We start from the raw sequence: 8,254 nt of genomic DNA on the forward strand, positions 1-8,254 counted from the left end.
CTTGGCCACGCCGACTGTTGGCTTCTTTCCTTCATGTATTATAACGAGCACCCTCATTTCCCCTTAATTGATCTGCTTGTAGCTTACGGGGGTCTCGGTTCTGGCAGTCTTGAAACCATAGGTAGCGTAAGAGGGTTCTAGCACAGCTTTCGCCCTCGCTCTTGATCACGTTCTATGTGACGCTGGCGGTAACAAAGGACGTTCTACGTCCGCCGCTATGGTTGAGGGTGGCGCTGGTGAACACTCTCAAGGTTCGTATACAGACGACATAAATACCCAAGCAAGTAGCAGGGGGGACAGCGCCCGATGTAGCTCAGTTGGAAGAGCACCGGACGCGATATTCGGAAGTCGTGGGCTCGGTTCCCACCGTGGGCACGTTGTTTTTTCTTCTACTTTGTGTTTAATTATCTTTCGCCTAAAGAGATTACGTTACTAATTTCGTTGATTATCTAAGCAAACATTAAAAAAAGACATAAAAGTACCATCCCCAACGCTTTTCTTGGCCTCGCCGACTGTTGGCTTCTTTCCTTCATGTATTATAACGAGCACCCTTATTTCCCCTTAATTTATCTGCTTGTAGCTTACGGGGGTCTCGGTTCTGGCAGTCTTGAAGCCATAGGTAGCGTAAGAGGGTTCTAGCACAGCTTTCGGCCTCGCTCTTGATCACGTTATACGTGACGCTGGCGGTAACAAAGGACGTTCTACATCCGGCGCTATCGCTGAGGGTGGCGCTGGTGAACACCCTCAAGGTTCGTATACAGACAACATAAATACCCAAGCAAGTAGCAGGGGGGACAGCGGCCGATGTAGCTCAGTTGGAAGAGCACCGGACGCGGTATTCGGAGGTCGTGGGTTCGGTTCCCACGTTCGGCACGTTGTTTTTTCTTCTACTTTGTGTTTTATTATCTTTCCCCTAAACAGATTATATTACTAATTTCTTTGATTATCTAAGCAATCATGAAAAAAAAGACATAAAAGTACCATCCCCAACGCTTTCCTTGGCCTCGCCGACTGTCGGCTTCTTTCCTTCATGTATTATAACGAGCACCCTCATTTCCCCTTAATTGATCTGTTTGTAGCTTACGGGGGTCTCGGTTCTGGCAGTCTTGAAGCCATAGGTAGCGTAAGAGGGTTCTAGCACAGCTTTCGCCCTCGCTCTAGGTCACGTTCTACGTGACGCTGGCTTTAACAAAGGACGTTTTACGTCCGCCGCTATGGCTGAGGGTGGCGCTGGTGAACACTCTAAAGGTTCGTATACAGACAACATAAATACCCAAGCAAGTAGCAGGGGAGACAGCGGCCGATGTAGCTCAGTTGGAAGAGCACCGGACGCAATATTCGGAGGTCGTGGGTTCGGTTCCCACCGTCGGCACGTTGTTTTTTTCTTCTACCTTGTGTTTAATTATCTTTCCACTAAACAGATTACATTACTGATTTCTTTGATTATCTAAGCAAACATTAAAAAAAGACATAAAAGTACCATCCCCAACGCTTTCCTTGGCCTCGCCGACTGTCGGCTTCTTTCCTTCATGTATTATAACGAGCACCCTCATTTCCCCTTAATTGATCTGTTTGTAGCTTACGGGGGTCTCGGTTCTGGCAGTCTTGAAGCCATAGGTAGCGTAAGAGGGTTCTAGCACAGCTTTCGCCCTCGCTCTAGATCACGTTCTACGTGACGCTGGCTTTAACAAAGGACGTTTTACGTCCGCCGCTATGGCTGAGGGTGGCGCTGGTGAACACTCTGAAGGTTCGTATACAGACAACATAAATACCCAAGCAAGTAGCAGGGGGGACAGCGGCCGATGTAGTTGTTGGAAGAGCAACGGACGCGATATTCGGAGGTCATGGGTTCGGTTCCCACCGCCGGCACGTTTTTTTTCTTCTACTTTGTGTTTAATTATCTTTCCCCTAAACAGTCTACATTACTAATTTCTTTGATTATCTAAGCAAACATTAAAAAAAAGACATAAAAGTACCATCCCCAACGCTTTCCTTGGCCTCGCCGACTGTTGGCTTCTTTCCTTCATGTATTATAACGAGCACCCTCATTTCCCCTTAAATGATTTATTTTTTGGATGTACCCGTAGATATGCTCTTAAGCTGAAAGTTCTGAAATGTTCCCAGGGAAGACCCTGATATATATCTGCTTCTATTAAATGTTCGTGCTCCACGCTCTTGATACACCATGCCTGAGGGGCGGCATAGTAAAGAAAGCAATCCGAATTTAACATGGAGCAGTTTTATTTTTAAGGCAAAAGCCTTGAATGGTTCATCGTTGTCAGCAGCAAAAAGAGCAAAAGTCTCGGGCTTTTGCGGTGGCTCTGATACTGTAAAACAAAAATTAATAAAACTTCTCTCCCACCGGGGAATCGAACCTCCATTCTTTGGATCCTCAACCCAGCGCTTTACCACTTCGCCACGCCCTGTATATTTTTTTCTGTCATAGTATTTATTACACGTGGTTATGTACAGAAAGGGTTATGTACACAGACTATTTACGATGCAATCAGCCGTTGCTGAGATGCACAACTGAAGACACAACTCAAAGGGAGGCAAAGATAAGCACCGTGTCACCAGTGAAAACCAACCAGGATGAAAGTGATTTTCACCATAAATATCCTTCAGTTGCATCATCATTCCTCTAAAATGATGTCTAGGTGAAACAACAAGTTCAGCGTCGCGATACAACATGCGCGTCTTCAACAAGCTATGAAGTCCAATAAGAAAAAACATGTCATATGGTTCGTAATCAGATTGTGCAACAGCAAGATACTGCAGACTGTACGAATTTAGAACAAAGTGTTTCTTTAGAGTTCTTTGCAGCACATCCCAAAAAAGAATTGCCTATTTGCAATTATTGAAACAGTGGTCAATTGTTTCAGGCACATCACACAGACGGCAGTTTACAGAAGATAGAAAAATATTTTTCCTATGGAGCCATGGAATAACAGGTAGAGCTTCAGTGTGTAATTTAAAGATAAATGGTTTCGTGCAAGGGGACATCTGCATTTTGCTTACCCTCTCTAACATATCATGACCTTTAAGACCAAAGTATAAAGAACGATACAGTGGTGGCGGAAAAAGCATTGCTATCAATTCGTTGTATAGTTTCTTCCGTGAAACATAATACAAGTACTCCTTTGAGAATCGTGCTGTCAAAAACCTCACCGAAGCATAAACTTCCTGCATAAATCCTAGTAACTGTGGGCGATCAGTACAATCTGAAGAAACCACTAAGTCAAGAAGCAAATTCATGAAATTAACTTGCGGAATGCTCTAATAATCGGATGTGAGCAATCACGAAAAAGGAAGAAACAGGCAACTAACTGCCTTAGATACAGACGAACTAAGCCGAGCTTCCCTGCGCAAACAGGTCTTATTAGGTTATCACGTCGAATCAGTTCAAAATTGAATGACCAAATAAACTTCGCAAATGTTCGGTGAAAACACTGAATGTAATGCCTAGCACAGTGGAGGACCTGAAGCACATACTAAATGTTCGTCGCCATAAACATGTTGCAGGCCAAAGCCCGAACGAATATTGAAAGCCGATAGAGGATATATTTATTAACATAACGCTGGACGACTGGAACACGCTCTTTCCGGTAATATGTACTTGACCTAAATGCACGCAGTGGAACGCTCAGATATTTAGGGGGCACACGTGACCATTCAACTCTTGCATATAGGGGCGGTGTTGAGCTCCACGAACCAAACCAAAGGCCGGAATTCTTGGAGTGATTCATCTGAGCACCAGGAACAATGCCAAATTGTTCTATGCTGGATTTAATTTTTTCTATGCTTTGTTTGTCTGTGCATAAAAACGCAAGATCATCCGCATATGCAAGCACTTTAAACTCATTTCCAAGAAGAGGGAAGCCATGGATACTGCTGTTATGTAAAACACTAAGACAAAGTGGCTCCAAGTAAAGAGCAAAAAGCAGCGTAGACATCGGACAGCCTTGATTCACAGAAGAGTTGATTGGTACGGGGCTTGATAGGTGACCATTTACAATTAGGCGAGTCGCACAATTTCTTTAGCAGAGTTGCACCCCCTTCAGTACTGCAGAACCAACATTCGCACGTTCCAGAAGAGAAAACAGGAAAAAATTATGAACTCGATCAAATGCTTTTGCGAGGTCGACCTGAAGTAAAGTAACCTGATCATGAAAGCAGGAGCACGATTCGAGGATTGTACACGCAATATGTACATTACTTTGTATGGCACGGCCCCTCAAGCCGTACGTAATGGTGAGGGCCAATTAGAACCGACATTGCGAAGTGTAGGCGATTTTGTAATTTTTTGGCGAAAATTTTGTAATCCACATTTCCCAGTGTGATTGGTTTATAGCCTTCCACTGAGCGCAATTTTTCTTCATCTGCACTCTTCGGAATTATGAATGTGTGGCATTTTGTAAAAGTCTCGGGAAGGGCATCTAGATCAAAACTCATCTCGAAGACATCTAGCAGGATAAGAGCAAGAACATTTTTTGAAGCTTTGTAAAATTCAGAGGAAATACCATCAGGACCAGGCGCTTTTGAGAGAGGTAATTGATCAGTTGCCACTTCTACCTCTTGCTGCGTGAAAGAGCTACTAAATACAGAACAATCACCTTCTGATAAAGGGGTCACCAGGGATGTGAAGCGCGAGATAATGTCACAATTTTTTACAGGAGGAGTGGCACTAAACCACATCGAGTAATAATCCACGAATGTGGACACAACCACATTCGTACTCGCAACTAATGTGCCGTTACCCATTAATCCCGGAATCAGCTTACGGGGAAATTACGGGGAAATCATCGACCATTACAAATTGGGCTTCGACTGGAATCCGGCCAGATTTTAGCCTAAATAATAGAGAAGCTGTCGCGCGGAGGCGTCTACAAATTATTACCTGCATGATCACGGTCCGGGCGTTTCACGCGCTACCAGACATTAGAGACAATAATCAACCAATGCATATACTATTCTAAAACACTGTAATCTATGCAAACACTGTGGGGCGAGGGACCCTCAGCCACGTAATTTGCGAGTGCATACAATGCTCAAGGATAGGACAAAATATAGCAAGTAGAGAAGCCTGGGATACTCTGCTGCAAAGCGCGGACCATGCGATCCCGCTACGCATCGTCTATCTGGCGGAAGAGGCCGCAACAAGCCAAGGGCTACCTGCCAGGCTCTAATCTGCTAGCGCACGACTCCCCGTCTTCCCCAGCACGCGTGCTGAGGACGGGGAAGAGACGACGCCCATTTCCGGTGGAAATAAAAGTTGTCCGACCAACCAACCAACCAATGCATATACGAAGCTGATCCCACGAGGCATCCGATCCAGGCGTCTGTTCGCGCTTTCATCTACCGCTTCCTTGAACGCCGCATCAGACATCAAACAGAAGCACACACAAATGTCGAGGAGGCACTAATACAGCAGGCATCAGCGGCGATTGAAATTGATTTAAAAGATAGAAAAGCCGCAGTATCTCTCACAATTCTCCGCGTACACATGTACCATGCCATGAAGGAGGGAAGAATGTGGAACAGTAGTCACTATCTTTACTAGAGGCATTATTCAATGCTGTATTTTCAACAAGTGCGTAGCAGATTGCGGCCCTCAGGCTTCTGCCTTTAACCACGTTAGTCGCCAAATTGTCCCGTGCTTTTTTCACGCCAATACCGTGAAAAAAAAACCGAGGCGAGCAGGTCCTGGTGGCAGTTCCTAGCATTACGGGGTTGGGATGGTGGGCCAACGCCGCTCGCGGTGGGTGCTAGCCAGCCACCGAATTTTTATTTGTTGTAGGCCGTCATTGCACCCGGCACCGCTTCGGTGATGGTGGACGAGGGCCGTTGTGGCGGCGCGCGTCTTTCTCTCATTCTTTTTTTCGGCTTTATTTTCTCCTCTGTCCGCACGGGCAGCGGAGGTGGCTCAGCTAAAGAGCCAGTAGCAGGCCCGTGCATTTTCTTTTCCTTCTTCCTACATCCACAACAACAACAACAACACAACAATACCGTAAAAGTTATCTCTAAGGATGGCCGACAGAGTTGTTTTTCGCTCAACCTCAGCCGACTTATTTTCGGAGTATTTCATTCTTGATGCCAAAATTATGGCTCCATTTGCGGTACAAAGTAACATTGTTTGCTATAAACATTTGCGCTCTGAAGAAGTGGAGTTAGCTCCAAAAATGTGCACATGTTATTCAGTCAACATTATGATTTTATGCAATAAAATGCTGTAGTGTGACGAGAATTACTCTCCCTCACGTCTGTTCTGTGCAACCATATTTTTCACGCCGGCTTTGCAAAAGAGAATTACTCCTACCATTTTAATCTGATTCGGAGAGAACATATACACGGTGATGTGTTACTGCTTCGCACTCTTGATCAATCAATATTTGATGTACGCATAGAATGCTGTTAGCTACCACTTGATTTTTTATGACCAGAAATATTTAGTGTGTTCTGTTTCTGCCTAAAGGTTTCATTTCTTTTTGCTTGCAATAGGGGCCAATCTGATCTTAAACTCTGCGCTTAGGGTGAGCACCATTTGCAATTACGCTTTTCACCGCTCCGGCGACTGCTTTACAATACCTTGATTATGATCAGCATTGATGTCGTAATGAAGCATGGAGGGAAAGAAAACAAGCATTTGGGCACTTGGAAGCTATGTTTAGCGGTTGCAGATGATGCTTTATATAAGCTATTCATACTTCAGCTATAACAGTCCTGCTTTTTTTTTATCGGCCAGCACTTAGCACCTTTCATTAGCCATTTTTTTTCTTCTTTAAAACATTACAGGCGTCCAATGCCTCTTAGCAGTCGAGCTGTCTCAGTGTATCTCTTTTCCATGAAACTACACAATAATTATTGCTCCATGGACGTCTTCGTGTTCTTTACGGCCGTGCACTCCTCTGTTGTACACGAACTTTCCAATACCCCTGAGAAAAATTACAACGTGCCCTTCATTTTGTTGCCACTAATTATCTGCGGTTGCACGAAGTTCTATGTGGCTCGCTCCCGAGCCGGACAGCGCTGCGCTTCTTGCATTTGTGGAAATAAGGCAGGAAATAACCTACAACATGTCTACTAAATTCGCACGTGCATGACTTTAATATGCAGCGCAAGAGGCCATTTTATGTAAGAAAACTGCTTACCTTGATGTTTACTGTACTAAGAGCTTCCTGTATATCTATCATCGTTCCATGCAGTGCTGGGTAATACGCCAAAATGAAGAAAACATCCGTGGTAGTGTGACTATAAATTTAAACACTTCGCAGCAAAACAAAACGAATAAACATATTAGCCTTCCTGCAACGTTGTGACACGTAGACTGCCGCTGAAATCTTCCTGTAACAGTATAATTGTAGGGATTTTCTCTGTTTCCACAGATGCTATATCTATTACAAGGATGACATCGACATAGCTGAAATACAGGTGTTCAACGTCAGATAGATTCCCAGAGCAATCGACCGCTGGAGGGGCTGAAGGAGGCATCTGGTTGCTTTTTATCAGACGACATCTGCAACTGCCCACTATTTATCCCTTGTTCTGCTCTTGGACAATACTGGCACCCCCTTTCGGAAAATTCACTATTACTGGTACCCCCACATCGCCACTGGGCTTTCCAGTGAGCGTGGCACCGGTCACAACTTCCTCACCCAATCTTAATCAATCCTCTAGGCCACAAGAGCGCATTTTATTACTAATTAAAGAAATCTCATTCACAATACATATTTCTGGTCTTGCTTCAGCGTATTTTCACAATGAGTCGTACAAACAGATCTAGGCATGTGGATGGCTCCAAGCAACGGAGTGGGAAAAAACATGAAACCAATATATAAATCCCGATACTAAAGTTACGCATGGCACTTACAAATATATATATATATATCGGTTACGAAGTAAAAAAAACAGCATCGTAGGTATGCCTGCCTTCTCAGCGGCTTAATATAGGTCCTACATCTCTTTTAAGTACACCTATATCACGAGTAACGCAACAGCATCAGACCAATAACGGCTCAGCATTGGAAAAGATTGGCACAAATGTCGTACATTTATTGGCATTCTACCTAAATGCAAGCCGAGCCAATATATAACCGGGATAAAAAGAGATGCCTATATTTAGCCATTGAAAAAGCCGGCATACTTACAATGCTTGTTTTCCAGCTTCAAACCGATATTTGTATATATTCTTATTGACTGGCTGTTCTATATTAGCAACCCAACCGTATTTGTCGGCTATCGCCATATTTGCCATCGG

The 8,254-nt window shown here is 44.2% G+C and overlaps 2 non-coding genes and 1 pseudogene across 2 annotated transcripts; 2 read left to right on the forward strand and 1 right to left on the reverse strand.

Annotated features, from left to right (window-relative positions):
• Positions 1-800: 800 nt before the first annotated feature.
• Positions 801-873, forward strand: TRNAP-CGG (transfer RNA proline (anticodon CGG)). The gene has a single exon. It is a non-coding gene; the product is annotated as a tRNA-Pro (tRNA).
• Positions 874-1,299: 426 nt separating this feature from the next.
• Positions 1,300-1,372, forward strand: TRNAL-CAA (transfer RNA leucine (anticodon CAA)). The gene has a single exon. It is a non-coding gene; the product is annotated as a tRNA-Leu (tRNA).
• Positions 1,373-2,478: 1,106 nt separating this feature from the next.
• LOC146194723 (uncharacterized) lies at positions 2,479-3,953 on the reverse strand (annotated as a pseudogene).
• Between the last annotated feature and the right edge of the window lie 4,301 nt (positions 3,954-8,254).

The sequence above is a fragment of the Amblyomma maculatum genome, chromosome 3 (assembly GCF_055883805.1).
Source record: "Amblyomma maculatum isolate TAMU_Amacu chromosome 3, ASM5588380v1, whole genome shotgun sequence".
Classification (NCBI taxonomy): Eukaryota; Metazoa; Arthropoda; class Arachnida; order Ixodida; family Ixodidae; genus Amblyomma; species Amblyomma maculatum.